This window comes from Hyla sarda, chromosome 6 (genome assembly GCF_029499605.1).
Source record: "Hyla sarda isolate aHylSar1 chromosome 6, aHylSar1.hap1, whole genome shotgun sequence".
In the NCBI taxonomy this organism is placed as follows: domain Eukaryota; kingdom Metazoa; phylum Chordata; class Amphibia; order Anura; family Hylidae; genus Hyla; species Hyla sarda.
Genome location: NC_079194.1, coordinates 297,473,592 through 297,496,827, shown reverse-complemented (window position 1 = coordinate 297,496,827; position 23,236 = coordinate 297,473,592). Strand labels below are relative to the sequence as shown.

The 23,236-nt window shown below is 41.7% G+C and overlaps 2 long non-coding RNA genes across 2 annotated transcripts in view; one reads left to right on the top strand and one right to left on the bottom strand.

The window, feature by feature from the left end:
* Positions 1–20,060, bottom strand: part of LOC130275284 (uncharacterized) — a 176,354-nt gene extending 156,294 nt beyond the window's left edge. The window contains exons 1-2 of the long non-coding RNA XR_008844719.1: positions 19,945–20,060; positions 4,498–4,576 (exon numbers count right to left, since the gene is read on the bottom strand). This is a non-coding gene — a long non-coding RNA (uncharacterized LOC130275284). The remainder of the gene's footprint in view (positions 1–4,497; positions 4,577–19,944) is intronic.
* On the top strand, positions 19,022–19,948 carry LOC130275283 (uncharacterized). The gene is made up of 2 exons (XR_008844718.1): positions 19,022–19,647; positions 19,742–19,948. It is a non-coding gene; the product is annotated as an uncharacterized LOC130275283 (long non-coding RNA).
* Positions 20,061–23,236: the final 3,176 nt, after the last annotated feature.

Below are 23,236 nucleotides of genomic sequence, written 5' to 3'. Positions count from 1 at the left end.
AACTAGAACCCTCATTTTCCCATCAATTATAGTGTGAATTAAAACATAATTTTATTGTGTGCCCTTAGAAACAAATAAAAAACCTCAACCTGCTGATCTCATCGGAAAACTGATTTGGATCAGAGGGGGTCTGACTGCTGGGACCCCCCCCCCCCGGTAGTTCGCGGGAAGGGGGCGCGTCGACCAGTGCACGAAGCTGACACGCCCCCTCAATACAACTCTTCTGCAATCTCCAGCTCTGCCGTAGAGCTGTATTGAGGTGTCGTGTCGGCCACTGCTTCATGCGGTGGTCGACACGCGCTATCTGGCCGGAGAGCCATACTGGAGATTGCGGGGGGTCCCAGTGGTCTGACCAACATCCCCCAATCCGCCCTTCCCCACCGCGATCTGAAACTTAGGGGATACGTTTTCCAATACTGGACTACTCCTTTGAAGGGGTACACTGGTGAAAAACATCTTGTCCCCTATCAAAAGAATAGGGGATAAGATGTTAGATCGCGGGGATCCCACCACTGGGGACCCCTCCATTCATGTCAATGGAGGGGGCGTGATGGCAAGTACGTAGCCATCATGCCTCCTCACACAGACCTGAATGGAGGGGGCGCGGCAGCTGTAGTCGCCAGTCATCTGGCATGGAGCGAAGTTTGCTCCATGCACTGATGACCAGGCTGCCGCATCGGCGATTGCAGGGGTCCCCAGCGGCGGGATCCCCACAATCTAACATCCTATCCCCTATCCTTTTGATAGGGGATAAGATGTTTTGCTCCGGAGTACCCCTTGTTTTACAACTTGATATAGCAGTCCTGGCGCAATTCGCCATTCAAATAGCTTCAGGGGGAAGCCCCCACCCCTATCATCCTCCGTATGGTTAAAGGGCTATTCTAGTATAAAACATGCATCTTCCATATAAGTGATAAGTGTCAATGATGGGGAAACCACTAAGACCGGCACCTTTCCATAGTAGAGAAACCCCCCATCCCTGTACCCCAAACCTCACGACTATGCTGCTGCAGAACCAATATCTACGATGGGAGGTCCCCATGATCCATACAGAACTGTCATCAATACTTACTATCCAGAATATCCCTTCACCATCTCATCACATCATCCCTCCTCTTCTATTATAGGGTAAGTCATCAGCCATAACTATACAGTATATTACTTCGCGTTTTAAGCCATAGAGTGATAGTATTAGCCGCTGCCTAGTACCGCTACATGAGACATCATTCACAATCAAGTCCCTTTAAGCACTGCATAAAATATGGCTGCTGTAAAGTGTTTACATTTGACAAATTATCGGCGGCTCTCATATTTCATCGCACTACATCCGCGCTGACAAATTTATTTAAGAAAAACTGTGTAATTCTTTTCTTGCGCTGCGTACAATGAAATGAATCTAGCGGCTCAGATATATTTTCTCATTACCGGCTTTACTCCTAATCAGCATATACACCAAACTGCGGCCCGCGAATGTGCAGTGTTTATAAACCCAGAAATGTAATTATAGATGTAATAAAAGAAAAAAAGAACCCAACAAAAGTACAAACTGCTACAGATCAGGGGTCTTCAACATGGTGGTCTGCTAGGACGACAGAACTACAGCTCCCAGGTGTAAGACTAATGCTGAACGTAAATAGCAAATGAATAGTCAGGCACGGTCAAAGATATGGACGCTGAATAATGTCAACGCTGCTTTGTAATAATATATATATATATATATATATATATATATACACACACATAATATATAATATAACATATACATAATATATATATATATATATATATATATATATATATTACAATTTATATATATGTATATATATGTGTTTTGTATATATGTATGTAGACAGGATATGAGGTTGAAATATGGGGTCAGGATTTGAGGTTGGGATATGAGGACGAGATATGAGGACAGGATATGAGGACGGGATATGAGGTCGGGATATGAGGACGAGATATGAGGACGGGATATGAGGACGAGATATGAGGACAAGATATGAGGATGGGATATGAGGACGAGATATGAGGACAGGATATGAGTTTGGGATATGAGTTTGGGATATGAGGACGAGATATGAGGACAGGATATGAGGACAGGATATGAGGACGAGGATATGAGGTTGAGATATGAGGACGGGATATGAGGACAGGATATGAGGACAGGATATGAGGACGAGGATATGAGGTTGAGATATGAGGACGGGATATGAGGACAGGATATGAGGACAGGATATGGGGACAGGATATGAGGACGGGATATGGGGACAGGATATGAGGATGTGATATGAGGACAGGATATGAGGATGAGATATGAGGACGGGATATGGGGTCGGGATATGAGGAAAGGATATGAGGTTGGGATATGAGGACAAGATATGAGGTCGGGGTTATGAGAACGGGATATGAATCAAGATATGAGCTTGGGATATAAGGACGAGATATGAGGTCTGAGTATGGGATATAGAGGACAAGAGCATCATTGTTGCTTTTCCTCTCCGACAATGTTTGCAACTGGTAAAAATAAATGATCCAATGTATCATCAGAATGAAAACAAAGATTGTGAAATGTTTTTACTCTTATGTGACTACTAATAGAATAATCCCAGCACACAATAGACTTAGCTTTGCTGTACAGACAAGGATGTGGTTATCAGAGTCTTTTCGCTGTTACTAAAAGGTGAGGTTTAGAGATGCATGAGAGGCTTTTTGTACAACAGAAGGCCATAATAAAACCGTACAGTAGCATTATTCATTATACACAGATAGTACTCTGTGCAGTAAGGGATCGTCCACGATGCATAACCTTTATAGGAAATGAGGGGTCTGCCTCTTCCATATCTTCACCCCTTTATGTTCAAGTCCCTAAGAATGTCCAACTCATCGCTTTGGTGACACCAAAATTGTATCAGAAAGTTATAAAGCGTGGCAGACTCCCAGGGGTCACATGTATTGATTGTCTCATCTTATAAATGAAAATGCAGAAGGTAGATTTAGGTATAAAGGGGTATTCCAATCTGAACATTAAAGGGGTTGTCCAGGGTGGGTGGGGGTGTGACCGGCAGACGCACGTCGGAGTCTGTTTAGGCTGCGAGCTCCGTACGCCACCAGTAACCTGTAACCTGCTTACCCCAAAGTCCTGCTGGAGGAGGTTTTCTGCTGAGACCGGAGTGACGGAGACCCCGGCTACCAATGCTGCAGATGACGAGGACTAGGAAGGGGAAGAAGAGCCCGATGAAGCTCACTCAGCTTTTCACAGTGGATCCTCATGACACCAAGGAGAGCGACGCTGAGACCGCGAGAGGAGACTTCAATGCGGGAGCAGCTGATGCAGAGAGAGAGGCGAAGCCCAGCTTGTCGGCCGGACCGCTGATACCCCAGCCAGCACGTGGGACGGACGCTGAAGGACTCCATGCTACCCTGCACCCGAGCCAACGTACCTCACAAGGAACACCCCAGAAACACGGAGGCTGTCAGAGGAGGTAACGGGATTCAACCTTAAAGGGGTACTCCACTCCCCAGCTTTTGGAACATATAGTTCCAAACGCTGGGTGCGGGCTTTGGGGGTTTGCCATGCCCCCATTGTGATGTCCGTCCCACCCCCTCCAATAGACTTGCATTGAGGGGGCAGGACAAGATGTCACGAGGGGCGGGGAGTGAAATCACAAAGGGGGCATGGTGACCCCCGAAACCCGCACCCAGCATTCGGAACTAAACGTTCCGAAAGCTGGAGAGTGGAGTACCCCTTTAAACGTATCCTCAGGAATCCCACCAGTCAGCACAATGAGGAGGTAGTGGTGGTCTTTTAATCAATGCAGCTCCATTATTCATCACGCAAGCACCGTGGCCCTTTTACACAGCATGGTCACCGATCATCGGGGATCGGCCCACATCCTAAAAACAGTAACACCGTATAGGACTCGAGCTCATGAGTGGGACTCATCAATATCAGCAATCACATTTTTTTTTTAAATCAAAAAGTCCCAAAATATTAACTCTCAAATAGCCTCGTAGATGGAAAAAAAAAAAAAAAAAGTTATAGGGGTCAGATGGGGACAATTTTGAGCACACTCATTTTGTCAAAAAAGTAGAACCATACTGGAAAATTGTGTAACCAAGGGTATTGTTTTAATCATATTCATCCGCAGAATAAAGATTACATACAACTGTGGAGAATTACTTATTCATATTTCTTTCTCTTTAATATTTTAGTCAAAATTTTAAAGAAAAAAAAAATAATAATTCAAATTCCTACAATTCCTACTATTCCTACCAAGTCCACCCAACTAACCTGACCTATCTATGTAGACTTTCTGATGTGCTGTGTGGACATAGAAACACAAATACATTTTTCTTCCTTTTGTTACAGTCACATAACAGGGGTCCGTAGTGTGTGGGTAATGGCGGTATTATTTATGTGAGTGACTTCGACCACCCCCACTGTGTAGTACTGTCAGATAGTTAGAGAGTAATTGAGGAGTGTTTAGTACAAAGTACCTCAACAATCTGATGTATTAGGCATTGCTCCATCCTTTACTTCATTTTGCTGGAACCTTATGACGGTACTTTTATTTTTCTAAAGAAAACAACCATAAGAGATAAAACTTTACTAATCACCCGTAAACAAGTGAAGTAAAATCACAAATGTTATGACAACAAATATCACAGAAAATGTCTCTGACTTCAGAAAAATGTCATCTATATATTTATTTATTAGGTTTCAATGTCTTATCTTGTGGCAGAACATAGATATCATTTTATTATTATCATTATTATTATTATTATACTCACTTCCTCTATCATACCTACACACAGGATTATAACTACTAAAATACTACCTCATGTGGACAAGTAAATAAAAACTATAATATTGTCCCCTATATATGAAAAAATAAGCACTATAATCCTACTATGTACAAGAAAATAACAACTATAATACTGCTCCTATATACAGGAATATATCCACTATAATACTGCTCCTGTATACAAGAATATAACTACTATAATACTGCTCCTGTACACAGGAATATATCCACTATAATACTGCTCCTGTATACAAGAATATAACTACTATAATACTGCTCCTGTACACAGGAATATATCCACTATAATACTGCTCCTGTATACAAGAATATAACTATTATAATACTCCCCCTATATACAAGAATATAACTACTATAATACTGCTCCTATATACAAGAATATAACTACTATAATACTGCTCCTGTGTACAAGAATATAACTACTATAATACTGCCTCCTATATACAAGACTATAACTACTATAATACTGCCGCCTATATACAAGACTATAACTACTATAATACTGCTCCTATATACAGGAATATATCCACTATAATACTGCTCCTGTATACAAGAATATAACTACTATAATACTGCTCCTGTACACAGGAATATATCCACTATAATACTGCTCCTGTATACAAGAATATAACTATTATAATACTGCTCCTGTATACAAGAATATAACTACTATAATACTGCTCCTATATACAAGAATATAACTACTATAATACTGCTCCTGTGTACAAGAATATAACTACTATAATACTGCTCCTATATACAGCAATATAACTACTATAATACTGCCCCTATATACAGCAATATAACTACTATAATACTGCCCCTATATACAAGAATATAACTACTATAATACTGCTCCTATATACAGCAATATAACTACTATAATACTGCCCCTATATACAAGAATATAACTACTATAATACTGCTCCTATATACAAGAATATAACTACTATAATACTGTTCCTATATACAAGAATATAACTACTATAATACTGTTCCTATATACAAGAATATAACTGCTATAATACTGCACCTATATACAAGAATATAACTACTATAATACTGCTTCCTATATACAAGAATAAAACTACTGTAATACTGCTCCTATGTACAAGAATATAAATACTATAATACTGGCCCTATATACAAGAATATAACTACTATAATACTGCTCCTATGTACAAGAATATAACTACTATAATACTACTCCTATATACAAGAATATAACTACTATAATACAGCTCCTATATACAAGAATATAACTACTATAATACTGCCCCTATATACAAGAATATAACTACTATAATACTGCTCCTATATACAAGAATATAACTACTATAATACTGCTCCTATATACAAGAATATAACTACTATAATACTGCTTCCTATATACAAGAATATAACTACTATAATACTGCTCCTATATACAAGAATATAACTACTATAATACTGCTCCTATATACAAGAATATAACTACTATAATACTGTTCCTATATACAAGAATATAACTACTATTATACTGCTCCTATATACAAGAATATAACTACTATAATACTACTCCTATATACAAGAATATAACTACTATAATACCGCTCCTATATACAAGAATATAACTACTATAATACTGCTCCTATATACAAGAATATATCTACTATAATACTGCTATATACAAGAATATAACTACTATAATACTGCTCCTATATACAAGAATATAACTACTATAATACTGCTCCTATATACAAGAATATAACTACTATAATACTGCTTCCTATATACAAGAATATAACTACTATAATACTGCTCCTATATACAAGAATATAACTACTATAATACTGCTCCTATATACAAGAATATAACTACTATAATACTGTTCCTATATACAAGAATATAACTACTATTATACTGCTCCTATATACAAGAATATAACTACTATAATACTACTCCTATATACAAGAATATAACTACTATAATACCGCTCCTATATACAAGAATATAACTACTATAATACTGCTCCTATATACAAGAATATATCTACTATAATACTGCTATATACAAGAATATAACTACTATAATACTGCTCCTATATACAAGAATATAACTACTATAATACTGCTCCTATATACAAGAATATATCTACTATAATACTGCCTCCTATATACAAGAATATATCTACTATAATACTTCTCCTATATACAAGAATATAACTACTATAATACTGCTCCTATATATAAGTGGTTTGGAGGAGGGACACATCATCTTCCACACCCATCTATATCTTCTATCTACGGAGACAGGATCCATAACCTACGTAGACGTTTGATTGCTGCCAAGGGTTAAACCTTCCCGGTGAAGTGATACCTTATTGACTCTGCTCTGTTTTTAGACAAGAGCGTAAGACACAATTGACAGTATAAAACAGGGCAATCATGCGTCAGTTCCATAATTCGGAGTTAATTACACGGCGTGTTGATGTATCTCTTTTCATAGCGCTTTGGTGTCAATGAGGATGTTTTCTCTCAATCAGGCGGCATTTCATTTACATACATTAACCACCTTTTCAATCGGAATTCAATTTGTCTAGAAACCGTAAGTGCTCATCAGACTTTGTAATGTATCCATGTTCGGAAGGTTTATCGAGACGCAAGAGTGCGATAGCCATTAATGCTGCCTGCAAAACGGCCATTATGGAGCCCCTTACAGCCTCTCGTACTTCAATTAATGCGCCGGAAGAAGTTCTGCCGGGGTCTTCAGTGCCGGAACGCTAATGAGATTAGGATCCAAGATGAACCATGGGGACGACGCTCTCAAGATGCACAATGCTGCTTTACAACCAGAAGCTTTCCTCAATGCATTAAACCATAGAATATATTAAATAATGGCCAGTATTTGCCTTAAAGGGGTATTCCAGGACAAAAAAAATATTTTTATACATCAACTGGCTCCAGAAAGTTAAACAGATTTGTAAATTACTTCTATTAAAAAATCTTAATCCTTCCAATAATTATCAGCTGCTGAAGTTGAGTTGTTCTTTTCTGTCTGGCAACAGTGCTCTCTGCTGACACCTCTGCCTGTCTCGGGAACTGCTCAGGGATTTGAGGTTTGCTATGGGGATTTGCTTCTACTCTAGACAGGTGTCGTCAGAGAGCACTTAGACAGAAAAGAACAACTCGACTTCAGCAGCTCAAGTACTGAAAGTATTAAGATTTTTTTAATAGAAGTAATTTACAAATCTGTTTAACTTTCTGGAGCCAGTTGATATATATATATATATATATATAAAAAGTTTTTTCCTGGATAACCCCTTCAAATGCATCGCATCGCACTTACAATCCATTATTAGTCCGGAACGAAATCATTGTTATTAGGGGGATGTTTTGCAGCGTGAAGAAAAGCGGCAGATACTTGGAATATGTATATAAAGTGCCCTGTCATACTCACATGTCTAGTCTATGTGGCTTAAAGGGGTTCTCCACCCCTGGACATCTGTTCCCCTATCCAAGGGATAGGGGATAAGATGTCTGATCGCAGGGGTCAAGCTAATGGGGACACCCCCAATCTTGGTTGCGGCACCCCAGACATCCGGTGCATGGAGCGAACTTCGCTCCGTGCCGGATGACTGGCAATGCGGAGGCTCGTGACATCACGGTCACGCCCTTCTTGTGATGTCACAGCCACGCCCCCTCAATGCAAGTCTATGGGAGGGGGCGTGACGACAGTCACGCCCCCTCTCATAGACTTGCACTGAGGGGGTGTGGCTGTGACATCACAAGCGTGGAGTGACCGTGACGTCATGAGCCTCCGGCGCTGCACCGGACGCTCTAAACAAATGCCGGGTGCAGCAGGGAGATCCCCAGCGACGGGACCCCCACAATCAGACATTATATCCTCTATCCTTTGGATAGGCTGGAATACCCCTTTAATATCACTAAATGTGTATTAAAGGGGTACTCCAGTGGAAAACATTTTATTTATGTTTTAAATCAACTGGTGCCAGAAAGTTAAACAGATTTGTAAATGACTTCTATTAAAAAATCTTTACCCTTCCAGTACTTTTTAGCAGCTGTATGCTACAGAGGAAATTCCTTTCTTTTTGAATTTCTTTTTTGTCTTGTCCACAGTGCTCTCTGCTGACACCTGATGTCCGTGTCAGGAAGTGTCCAGAGCAGGAGAAAATCCCCCATAGCAAACCTATGCTGCTCTGCACAGTTCCTGACACGGACTGAACAGCGGAGTACCCCTTTAAGCTTTTTTGCTTTTAAAGGGAACCTGTCCTCAGATTTTACCCTATGTAACACCTAACAACAGGTTATACAGCATAAATCAGCTTGCTTACCATTAGTGTTGGGCGTGAATATTCGCATTTTGAATTTTTATCACGAATATCGCAAATTCGTGAATATATTCGCTATATATTCAAAATTACGAATATTCATCTATATATTCACGAAAAATGGCGAATTCGAATATGGGCAATGCGGCTCATCATTACTTTCCATGTCCTGTTGTCTTCAGAGCCATAAACTATAGTAAAGAAAATTACTTTAAAGGGGTACTCCAGTGCAAAACATTTTTTCTTCTTCAAATCAACAGAAAGTTATACAGATTTGTAAATGACTTCTATTTAAAAATCTTAATCCTTACAGTACTTATCAGCTGCTGTATGCTCCAGAGGAAGTTGTGTAGTTCTTTCCAGTCTGACGAAAGTGCTCTCTGCTGCCATGTCAGGAACTGAGTAGAAGCATATCCCCATAGCAAACCTCTCCTGTTCTGCACAATTCCGGACACAGACAGAGGTGGCTAGACTGTGGCCAGACTGGAAAGAACTACAAAACTTCCTCTGGAGCATATAGCAGCTGATAAGTACTGGAAGGATAAAGATTTTTAAATAGAAGTAATTTACAAATCTGTTTAACTTTCTGGCACCAGTTGATTTAAAAAAAAACAAAAAAAATAATAGTTTTCCAGCAAAGTACCCCTTTAGGACCAAGGACGTACCGGTACGTCCTTGGTCCTGCTCTCCTGATATAACGCGGGGTTACACAGTAACCCCGCGTCATATCACAGCGGGCCCGGCGTCATAGTGAAGCCGGGACCCTATTAACCCTTTAGCCACGCGCTGAGAGCTGAGCCGCGCTGCTAAAAGTGAAAGTTGCCGGCTAGCTCAGTCGGGCTGTTCGGGATAGCCGCGGCTAATCGTGGCATCCCGAACCGCTGACAGGACAGCGGGAGGGCCCCTACCTGCCTCCTCGCTGTCCGATCGCCGAATGACTGCTCAGTGCCTGAGATCCAGGCATGAGCAGTCATGCGGCAGAATCGTTGATCACTGGTTTCTTATGAGAAACCAGTGATCAACATAGAAGATCAGTGTGTGCAGTGTTATAGGTCCCTATGGGATAACAATGATCAGTGTGTGCAGTGTTATAGGTCCCTATGGGATAACAATGATCAGTGTGTGCAGTGTTATTGGTCCATATGGGATAACAATGATCAGTGTGTGCAGTGTTATAGGTCCCTATGGGATAACAATGATCAGTGTGTGCAGTGTTATAGGTCCCTATGGGATAACAATGATCAGTGTGTGCAGTGTTATAGGTCCCTATGGGACCTATAACACTGCAAAGAAAAAGTGGGAAAAAAAAGTGAATAAAGATCATTTAACTCCTCCCCTATTAAAAGTTTGAATCACCCCCCTTTTCCAATAAAAAAAAAAACACAGTGTAAATAAAAATAAACATAAGCATATATGGTATCACCGCATGCAGAAATGTCCGAATTATAAAAATATATGATTAATTAAACCGCTCGGTCAATGGCGTGCGCACAAAATAATTCCAAAGTCCAAAATAGTGCATTTTTGGTCACTTTTTATATCATTTAAAAATGAATAAAAAGCGATCAATAAGACCTATCAATGCAAAAATGATACCGTTAAAAACTTCAGATCACGGCGCAAAAAATTAGCCCTCATACCGCCCCATACACGGAAAAATAAAAAAGTTATAGGGGTCAGAAGATGACAATTTTAAACGTATTCATTTTCCTGCATGTAGTTATGATTTTTTCCAGAAGTCCGACAAAATCAAACCTATATAAGTAGGGGATCATTTTAATCGTATGGACCTACAGAATAAAGAAAAGGTGTCATTTTTACCGAAAAATTTACTAGGTAGAAACGGAAGCCCTTAAAGTTACAAAACTGCGTTTTTTTTTTCAATTTTGTCGCACAATGATTTTTTTTTCTGTTTCACCGTAGATTTTTGGGCAAAATGACTGACGTCATTACAAAGTAGAATTGGTGGTGCAAAAAATAAGCCATTATATTGATTTTTAGGTGCAAAATTTAAAGAGTTATGATTTTTTAAGGGCAAGGAGCAAAAAACGAAAATGCAAAAACGGAAAAAACCCCGGTCCTTAAGGGGTTAAAGGCACTGTATGCTAAACAGATCTAAGCAGTCCCTGGGGCATTCTCTCTCCTCAGATAGTCACTGTGCTCTTGGCTGTATTTATGCCAACTCCGGTGTGATTGACAGCCTTGGGCACCTCCGATGTCACTGCTAGTGTTGCTCGCGAATATTCGCAATGCCAATTTTATTCGCGAATATCGCATATTCGCTAATTCGTTTTTTTTTTCTCCACAGTACACATCACAGTGATCACCCCTCTCTGCTTCCAGCTTGTGTGGTGTAAAGAAGGCTCTAATACTACTGTGTGAGACCGCCGGGCGCATTTTCGTATATATGCGAAAATCTGCATATGCGAATTTTCGCATATGCAAAAATTAGCATATGCTGATTTTCGCATATAAAAAAATGTGCATATGCAACTGTTCGCATATGCGACTTTTCGCATATGTGAATTTTTTAATATGCAAATATGCGCATATGCGAATTTATGCATATGTGAATTTTTCACATATGCGCAAATAAATCGCGAATATTACGAATATGCGAATTTAGCGAATATATGACGAATATTCATCCATATATTCGCGAAATATCGCGAATTCGAATATGGCCTATGCCGCTCAACACTAATCACTGCTCTGCTCCTTCTGTACACTGAAAGTCTCCCGAGTCCAGAAGTAGCTTCATCTACAGGAACAAAGCTACTTCTGGCTACATATGCAATTTGCATTTGCTCCCATTGACGTCCCTGGATCTGCCCCCTTGGGGGTAGCTACCAACAGCCTTTGTAGGCTACTGATCTTGACTTTAGAACCTTCGGGTGGTTTGGTTATGCAGAATCTGCTAAAATGATACATTGCTCAAAAAACATAAAGGGAAAACATGAACAATAGTGTTGAGCGGCATAGGCCATATTCGAATTCGCGAATATTCGCGAATATATGAACGAATATTCGTCATATATTCGCCAATATTCGCATTCTCGCAATATTCTCGTTTTATTTTCACATAAGCGGAAAATTCGCGAATGCGAAAATTAACATATGCGAAAATTAGCATATACAAATTTAGCATGAGCGAAAATTCGCATATACGAAAATTATTATATGCAAATTTTCGCATATGCGAAACTTCACACACACAGTAGTATTAGAGCCTTCTTTACACCACACAAGCTGGAAGCAGAGAGGGGTGATCACTGTGATGTGTACTGTGAAAAAAAACCAAAAAAAAAAACGAATATTCGTAATTACGAATATATAGTGCTACATTCACGAATATTCGCGAATTCGCGAATATGCGATATTCGCGAATAAAATTTGCATTGCGAATATTCGTGAGCAACACTAATGAACAACACAATGTAACTCCAAGTCAATGACACTTCTGTGAAATCCCACAGTCCACTCAGGAAGAACACTGATTGACAATCAATTTCACATGCTGTTGTGCAAATGGAACAGACAACAGGTGGAAATTATAGGCAATTAGCAAGACACTCCCAATAAAGGAGTGGTTCTTCACGGGGTGACCACAGTCCACTTCTCAGTTCCTATGCTTCCTGGCTGATGTTTTGGTCACTTTTTAATGCTGGCGGTGCTTTCACTCTAGTGGTAGCATGAGATGAACTCTACAACCCACACAAGTGGCTCAGGTAGTGCAGCTCATCCAGGATGGCACATCAATGCGAGCTGGGGCAAGAAGGTTTGATGTGTCTGTCAGTGTAGGGTCCAGAGCATGGAGGCGCTACCAGGAGACAGGCCAGTACATCAGGAGACGTGGAGGAGGTCATAGGATCCAATGTAAAAATAGAAGTAGTCACCTATTTACACCTGGGTGGGTGTAGTGCATTTCACAGTGAGGGCTCACAGACTCACTTAAATATCCATGTGAAAAATTAATTGAACGCCACACAACTTTTGTTAATTTCCCTTAGTTGCTTTAGTAGAAATTCCTTGCATAAATACACAGTTCCAAAAACATTTCTTACAAAGAGAAAATGCAGAGAAATCAAAATAATTCACCCAGGTGCACCTGTTGCTAGACACACTCAGCGTAGTAGGAATTTTCAGCCCATGCCAGGGCTATCTTCAGCTGAACGACCTTCCTCTCACGAAGGGGATCAGAGTGGAGCTTGCGTTGACACTTACGATTTTTCGGAGGACACGCCTCCGTTTTCAGAGGCCGTAGGAGGGCAACAACCCAGCAGCAGGACCACTACCTCTGCCTTTGTGCAAGGAGGAGCAGGAGGAGCACTGCCAGAGCCCTGCAAAATGACCTCCAGCAGGCCACAAATGTGCATGTGTCCACTCAATCGGTCAGAAACAGACTCCATGAGGGTGGTATGAGGACCCGATGTCAACAGGTGGGGGTTGTACTTACAGCCCAACACCATGCAGGATGTTTGGCATTTGCCAGAGAACACCAAGATTGGCAAATTTGCCACTGGTGCCCTGTGCTCTTCACAGATTAAAGCAAGTTCACACTGAGCACATGTGACAGATGTGACAGAGTCTGGAGACGCTGTCGAGAATGTTCTGCTGCCTGCAGCATCCTCCAGCATGACCGGTTTGGCGGTCGGATAGTAATGGTGTTGGGTGGCATTCCTTTGGGGGGGCCGCACAGCCCTCCATGTGCTTGCCAGAAGAAGCCTGCTATGGACTGGCCCGCCCGTTCCCCAGACCTGAATCCGATTGAGCACATCTTGGATGTCATGTCTCGCTCCATCCACCACAGACTGTCCAGGAGTTGGCGGATGCTTTAGTCCAGGTCTGGGAGGACATCCCTCAGGAGACCATCCGCCACCTCATGAGGAGCATGCCCAGGCGTTGTAGGGTAGGACATACGGGCACGTGGAGGCCACACACACTACTGAGCCTCATTGTGACTTGTTTTAAGGACATTCCATAAAGTGTGATCAGCCTGTAGTGGGGTTTTCCACTTTGATTTTGAGGGTGACTCCATATCCAGACATCCATGGGTTGATAAATTGGATTTCCATTGATAATTTTTGTGTGATTTTGTTGTCAGCAAATTCAACTTTGTAAAGACTAAAGTATTTCATACGATTTGTTCGTTCATTTAGATCTAGGATGTGTTATCTTAGTGTAATTGTGTATGTCAGAGCCTGTGCACATTGCTTTAGGAGCCAACTTAGAGAAAGCAGGTGTTAGATGAAGATCTCTGTGAGGGACAGTGAAAAGTGAACAAGTGTGACAGGCTTTATTTTTGCTTTGTTTTTGTTATACTCTAATTGTTAAAAGGCTGTGCATAGAGCGTATTGTGTAATTTTTGTGCACTTTCTAGGATACCAATCCTGTTGCTACCCCCCAAAATGGCAATCATTTTTTTTACAGCTTTTAAAAAGCCATTGCTTCTTCTCTTTCCTGGGGCAAAACCTGTTGCTTCTCCCAAAAAGGGATATTTTTTGGATCACTTGGAAAAAGCTGTTGCATCTTCTGATACCTTTGTGTGCAAATATCCACATTCGTAAGGACTGTCTAAAGTTAGAGCTCATATATGGCGGCAACTACATCGGTGCCTTTGAAATTATCTCAGAGATCATCAGTTTAGGACCCAATTTCCCAGCAAAATGATAAAATACATTTTTCAACCTTCTTGTTCAGGATTGAAAGACTTTTCTGATTCCTTTTCTGCTTAAACTTCAGACAGATTAGATCTATTCTATGTTCTTCTCACAAACCTCCCAGCACATAACTTTGTTTTTCACATTTCTACATTATTTTGCTTGTATTTATCCTAAAGCCTCAATATTGCTTGTTCAAGCATCTCATGGCTCTTGTGACCTGAGTGGGATGGAGTTAAAACGAGACTGTGTCGCACGGAGAGGCAGTCTACTAGAAAAATGAGATTACAGCTATTATCCTTCCCGTAGAATTCTACCTTATGCAATCACCTATTTTCCTGGCACACTCATTCTTTCCCTCCTTCCCCTCCGATCACCTTTGGCACAGTTAGCATTGAAATGGCCAATTGGTTGCTCTACTGCAAAGTTGTCCATATATTCCGAGCCAAAGAAACCTCCAAACAAATTATGGTGGGCGCTCGAAAAACAAGACAGACTCGGCCCTCTTTAAGACCCTTTCAACGATCCTTAACATTATTACTAATGTTGGAACTCATTAAGATCCTTTCACAGCCCTATCTGACCCCATTCAGAGCACACAAATGTGCTATTTTTTTCTTAATGGATAGAGGAGGGGTAAGCTTCTGCCAGACAGCTCTAGTGACAGCTTATATTTTAAGGGGAACCTATAATTGGATTCTACTTTATACAGTGGTTCCTCAACTAACAATGGCCTCAGATTATACTATTTTCAACATATAATGGTCTTTTCTGGACCATTGTAACTTGAAATCAGACTTAGGGTAGGGTCACAGGGAATTGATGACGGACCCTATAGTGTGCCTCCAGCTGTGCCTGCCTGTTTGTAGCTTCAATCTGCCAATACGAGCAGACACACAGCAATCTGCAAGTCGCCACATCATGGCTGCTCTCGGCCTAGCTCAGGGAGCAGGGGTAGAGGCCGTAATGTATGCGATTACACTGCGCATGCGCGGCGACTCACAGATCGCTGTGTGTCTGCTCGTATCAGCAGATTGCTGCTACAAGTAGGCAGGACCAACTGGAGGCACACTGTTGGGTCCATCATCGGCGTTTCCACAGCGTAAAATACGATGTGGATCCGTTACGTGTGACCCTACCCTTAAAATGCAGTGCTACAGACAGTCCAGATCTGTGAAACATGTAAAGGCTGGAAGATCTGACCAATCACAATTGGCATTTTACTGGTAAACCTCTGTATTACTGAAGTACATGGACTGACTGGCTGTCTTGTAGCGCCCCCTACAGTACAGGGTGGTACTACATGTTCTGTACTACTCTTTACTTGTGCCACGATTAGCTGCTTCTTTGGACACCAGGTAAGGGCAGCTCTTTTTAACTTTTTGGGACTCTTTATTTTTCTGTAATCCTCCACTTTTTACTATTTTTGGGAGACATTTGGGGGGCCTTAGAGCCAATCACCAGGTTTCCGTAGAATTATGGTCTTAAAGGGGTACTCCACTGGAAATAATTTTTATTTAAATTAACTGGTGCCAGAAAGTTAAAAAGATTTGTAAATTACTTCTATTTAAAAATCTTAATCCTTCCAGTACTTATCAGCTGCGGTATGCTCCACATGAAGTTCTTTTCTTTTTTTAATTTCCTTTCTGCCTGACCACAGTGCTCTCTGCTGACACCAATGTCCATTTTAGGAACTGTCCGGAGTAGTAGCAAATCCCCATAGCAAACCTATACTTCTATGGGTAGTTCCTAAAATGGACAGAGGTGTCAGCAGAGAGCACTGTAGTCAGACAGAAAGGAAATTCAAAAATAAAAGAACTTCCTCTGGAGTATACAGCAGCTGATAAGTACTGGAAGGATTAAGATTTTTAAAGAGTTTCTGGCACCAGTTGATTTAAAAAAAAAAATTTCCAGCAATTTTGGACTTTGGTATCTTTTTTCTACGTGTACGCCATTGATCGTGCAGTTTAAGTAACCTCATATTTTAATAGCGGCAATACCACATTTATTTTTGATTACATTATTTTATTTTATTTTTTTTATGGGAAATGGGGGGGGGTGATTGAAACTTTTATTGGAGGAGGAGCTTATTCACAATTATAAAAAAAAAAAATTTTTTTTTTTTTTTTTTACACTTTTTACCTTTTTTAGTCCCTATAGTGGGGCTATACCATGCACGCTTGCACTTGCATACACTGTTCAATGTTCCACTTTGGCTCAGCATTAATCAGTGTAAATTTGTCAATTTTTGTAATTGTGTTACTCATAAATGTACACTCTCTTTGTTATTGTATAGAAAATTAAGAAAAAAATAAACAAAAAACAAAAAAGTTTTCATTTTTATTTTTCAACTAATAAAACATACAGCAAGTATCCCTATCAATTTGGTTTTGCTGTAATCATGTCATTTTTCAATGAACTCTGCACGCCATTGCTTTTTTATTTTTTTATTTTATTTTACCCCATATATAAGTTTTTTTTTTTTTTCTGGGTGCATGAACCATTGTATGTTAAAATGAAGGGCACCTACAAAAATACAACAATACGTTCCTTATACATTTCCATAGATGGAAAAAATAAAAATGTTATGGATCATAGAAAGAGGAAGGAAAATGCACATTTCTACAGTGATTAGATAATGCAGTGTTTCCCAACCAGGGTGCCTCCAGCTGTTGCAAAAAAAAAAAGTATGTAAACAAAAATAAACACATGTGGTGTCGCTGCATGCGTAAATGTCTGAACTATAAAAATATAATGTTACATTAAACTGCAGGGTCACTGGTGAATACGTCACATCGTATACCATGGAAAAAAATATATAAAATACAATCGAAATTGTCCCATCAAAACAAAAATGGTACCAATAAATACTGCAGATCACAGAGCAAAAAAAGACCCTCATACTTCCCCGTATACGGAAAATGTAAAAAGTTATAGGGGTCAGAAGAGGACAATTTTAAACAAACTAACTTCTATTTTAACAGAAAGTAAAAAAAAATTTTAAAGTAGTAAAATAAAGCAAAACCTATATAAGTTGGTTTTAATTGTATGGACCTGCAGAATAAAGATAAAGTGTGATTTTCACTGAAAAGTTCCCTACGTAGAATCAGAAGCCCCCAAAAGTTACAAAATTATATGGGTTTTTTTTCAGTTTCACCCTTGAGGGCTTAAAGGGGTACTCCGGTGCTGACACATCTTATCCCCTATCCAAAGGATAGGGGATAAGATGCCTGATCGCAGGGGTCCCGCCGCTGGGGACGGCCGTGATCATGCACGCGGCACCCCGTTTGTAATCAGTCCCCGGAGCGTGTTCGCTCTGGGTCTGATTACGGTCGACCGCAGGGCCTCCGCCCCCGTGTGACGTCACGCTCCGCCCCTCAATGCAAGCCTACGGGCCGGCGGCGTGTGACATCACGCCTCCGCCCCCGTGTGACGTCACGCTCCGCCCCTCAATGCAAGCCTACGGCTTGCATTGAGGGGCGGAGCGTGATGTCACACGGGGGCGGAGGCGTGATGTCACACGCCGCCGGCCCTGCGGTCGACCGTAATCAAACCCGGAGCGAACACGCTTCGGGGACTGATTACAAACGGGGTGCCGCGTGCATGATCACGGCCGTCCCCAACTGCGGGACTCCCGCGATCAGGCATCTTATCCCCTATCCTTTGGATAGGGGATAAGATGTGCAAGCACCGGAGTACCCCTTTAAAAAAAAAAATAGAAAAAAACCCATCCCATAATTAGTGTTGCTCGCGAATATTCGCAATTCGAATATTATTCGCGAATATCGCATATTCGCGCATTCGCGAATTTCGCGAATATAGCGCTATATATTCGTAATTACGAATATTCGTTTTTTTTTTTTTTTCTTCACAGTACACATCACAGTGATCATCCCTCTCTGCTTCCAGCTTGTGTGGTGTAAAGAAGGCTGTAATACTACTGTGTGAGACTGGGGTGCAATAATTCGCATATGCGAAAATTAGCATATGCTAATTTTCGTATATGCGATTTTTCGCGTATGCTAATTTTGTGTATGCTAATGTTCGCATGTTAATTTTCGCATACACTAATATTCGCATATGCGAAAATATAACGAATATGCGAATATACGCGAATATATGACGAATATTCGTCCGAATATTCGCGAATTCGAATATGGCCTATGCCGCTCAACACTACCCATAATGTCCAGATGTATAATCTAAGCCCAGAGCAGATACAGGTTACTGATGATCTCCTTATCGGTGTGTGGCTTGGCCACTGCTGGTGATGTCACACATGTGATCTCATAGAACCTGTCGGGGCCTATAGAAAGGGCTGCGGCCCTACAGACAGTGTCAGTCTTTGCTGGCTTGGGCTTTGGGAGTGTTCATCACTATGGGTTTGCCGATTGGGAAAAAGCGAAAGCACAGTCAAGTCACCTCAGGTACCCCTACTATGGGAGGAAGAATAGCGCCGGCTTTACCATCACAGCCGGCACCGGTAGCTCCAACCTCTCAGCCGGCTATTCCATCAATGCCGGCTGCGGCTCCTACATCTTACCCGGCTATACCATCTGCACCGGAGGACATGGAGACTGAAGGGAGGCAGTTCCCTGATGACGTCGACATGTCTGATGTGGAGCCGAAGAGGAGGCGTTTCTCGTACGACCCGGACGGGTCATGCATCATGGAGGACGTCAGCTACCCCAACTGGTTATGGAAGTGGAGGAGATAGGAGGCGAGATCCATAACATCAGTAACATCTACAACATCTACTACAACATCTAATAACATCTAATAACATCTAATAACATCAATAACATCAACACCATCTATTGGGGACTCACTAGAGGTAAGAACTTTACAGAATCATCTCCTCTTCTCTTCTACAATTGCTCAAAGACGAAATATTTATTAATTAATTCATTTCTTTGGTTTCTCTGCAGTTCCCCAATAACATCTATAACATCTGAGACCCCGAAAGACTCATCCGATGAGGAGACCTCGGTGTAGAAGATCAGCGGCAGCCGCCATATTTGATCCAGCCCCTTCCAGCCCCTCCGCAGAGAAGAAAGGCATCGCCATGCTCTGACCTCTGACAACATTTAATATCTTGGGATATTTATAATAAACATTTATATGTTTTTACCTTATGTTAATGTTTCATCTCATTAATACTCAGGGGACCATAGAATGGTATAGAAAAGTCACATATATTTGCCCAAGGTTTGTCTTGAGTGAAAATTTGCATCCTTACCAACTTTGTGTACAGCTGAGGGGACAGTTTGAAAGTGGGCGGGTCTTAGGGAAAAGGGGGAGGGGTTTTCCACGGGGGGGGAGAGGAAAAGTTGCTGAGTTGCCCATAGCAACCAATCAGGTCACTTCTTTCAGTTTTTATAGGCCTTTTCAAAAAATGAAAGCAGCGATCTGATTGGTTGCTATGGGCAACACAGCCATTTTTCCTCTGGACAGGTTTTGATAAATCTCCCCCAAAGTGCAACTGTCACCAACCTTGTACCCCCAGACTACCATGATATTACTGGTCATCACAAAGGCAATACGACCATTCCTTTGGCTGCATTTTTCTGCACTTTATCAGCCCAAAAATCACCAGCAATAGTCGGATAGGCGTGACTGGAGGTTTGCAATGCCCCGCCACCGCCGCCACGCTTATCTCCTCTCTGTCAGCGATGGGACCGCTGTGTGATGGACGCACAGGTCCTCATTGCACGCACCCCTGACCTACTGGCATGAATTTACAGCAGTGTTTCCCAACCAGGGTGCCTCCAGCTGTTGCAAAACTACATCTCCCAGCCGAAAGCTGTCCGGGCATGCTGGGAGTTGTAGTTTTGCAACAGCTGGAGGCACCCTGGTTGGGAAACACTGACATGGGGAAATATTGGTCTGTGTAGAGCTGGGGTCTCCATTACATGGGGGATATTGGTCTGTGTAGAGCTGGGGTCACCATTACATGGGGGATATTGGTCTGTGTAGAGCTGGGGTCTCCATTACATGGGGGATATTGGTCTGTGTAGAGCTGGGGTCTCCATTACATGGGGGATATTGGTCTGTGTAGAGCTGGGGTCTCCATTACATGGGGGATATTGGTCTGTGTAGAGCTGAGGTCTCCATTACATGGTTGATATTGGTCTGTGTAGAGCTGTGGTCTCCATTTTATGGGGGGGATATTGGTTTGTGTATAGTTGAGGGTCACCATTTTATGGGGGGGATATTGGTCTGTGTAGAGCTGGGGTCTCCATTACATGGGGGATATTGGTCTGTGTAGAGCTGGGGTCACCATTACATGGGGGATATTGGTCTGTGTAGAGCTGGGGTCTCCATTACATGGGGGATATTGGTCAGTGTAGAGCTGGGGTCTCCATTACATGGGGGATATTGGTCAGTGTAGAGCTGGGGTCTCCATTACATGGGGAATATTGGTCTGTGTAGAGCTGGGGTCTCCATTACATGGTTGATATTGGTCTGTGTAGAGCTGTGGTCACCATTTTATGGGGGGGGATATTGGTCTGTGTAGAGCTGTGGTCACCATTTTATGGGGGGGATATTGGTTTGTGTGTAGTTGGGGGTCACCATTTTATGGGGGGGATATTGGTCTGTGTAGAGCTGTGGTCACCATTTTATGGGGGGTGATATTGGTCTGTGTATGGTCGGGGGGTCACCATTTTATGGGGGGGATATTGGTCTGTGTATGGTCGGGGGTCACCATTTTATGGGGGGGGATATTGGTCTGTGTATAGTCGGGGGCCATCTCCCATGGAGATTAATGGAGGGCACCTGCCGACCCCCTCTTTGTGCTTCCCAGTGGTCAGACCCCCAGCGATCAGATACTTATCCTTTGTATAGGGGGTAAATTATCCTACGCTGCAGCCCCTCTTTAGCCCCTTAAGGACAGGGCCGATGCAAGGATTTTGGTCTACACAGGCAAAGGTGCATTTTGCATAAATGGCACAGGGGGGTAGCAGCCACATTTGTAATGCTGATACTGGATACTGGCATCACGTCATAGGAGGGGCGACGTGATCGGTGCAGTTAGCAGTATGGCGGAGTGTCACCAACACTAAAAGTTTTGAAAGCTCTAATCTATAGCAATATAGGTACCTAAAAGGGTAGTAAATTAATATAGGTACCTATAGGAGGGTATTATAGTGATCTGGTACCTGTACCTATAGGAGGGTATTATAGTGATCTGGTACCTGTACCTATAGGAGGGTATTATAGTGATCTGGTACCTGTACCTATAGGAGGGTATTATAGTGATCTGGTACCTGTACCTATAGGAGGGTATTATAGTGATCTGGTACCTGTACCTATAGGAGGGTATTATAGTGATCTGGTACCTGTACCTATAGGAGGGTATTATAGTGATCTGGTACCTGTACCTATAGGAGGGTATTATAGTGATCTGGTACCTGTACCTATAGGAGGGTATTATAGTGATCTGGTACCTGTACCTATAGGAGGGTATTATAATGATCTGGTACCTGTACCTATAGGAGGGTATTATAGTGATCTGGTACCTGTACCTATAGGAGGGTATTATAGTGATCTGGTACCTGTACCTATAGGAGGGTATTATAGTGATCTGGTACCTGTACCTATAGGAGGGTATTATAGTGATCTGGTACCTGTACCTATAGGAGGGTATTATAGTGATCTGGTACCTGTACCTATAGGAGGGTATTATAGTGATCTGGTACCCGTACCTATAGGAGGGTATTATAGTGATCTGGTACCCGTACCTATAGGAGGGTATTATAGTGATCTGGTACCTGTACCTATAGGAGGGTATTATAGTGATCTGGTACCTGTACCTATAGGAGGGTATTATAGTGATCTGGTACCCGTACCTATAGGAGGGTATTATAGTGATCTGGTACCCGTACCTATAGGAGGGTATTATAGTGATCTGGTACCTGTACATATAGGAGGGTATTATAGTGATCTGGTACCTGTACCTATAGGAGGGTATTATAGTGATCTGGTACCTGTACCTATAGGAGGGTATTATAGTGATCTGGTACCTGTACCTATAGGAGGGTATTATAGTGATCTGGTACCTGTACCTATAGGAGGGTATTATAGTGATCTGGTACCTGTACCTATAGGAGGGTATTATAGTGATCTGGTACCTGTACCTATAGGAGGGTATTATAGTGATCTGGTACCTGTACCTATAGGAGGGTATTATAGTGATCTGGTACCTCTACCTATAGGAGGGTATTATAGTGATCTGGTACCCGTACCTATAGGAGGGTATTATAGTGATCTGGTACCTGTACCTATAGGAGGGTATTATAGTGATCTGGTACCTGTACCTATAGGAGGGTATTATAGTGATCTGGTACCTGTACCTATAGGAGGGTATTATAGTGATCTGGTACCTGTACCTATAGGAGGGTATTATAGTGATCTGGTACCTG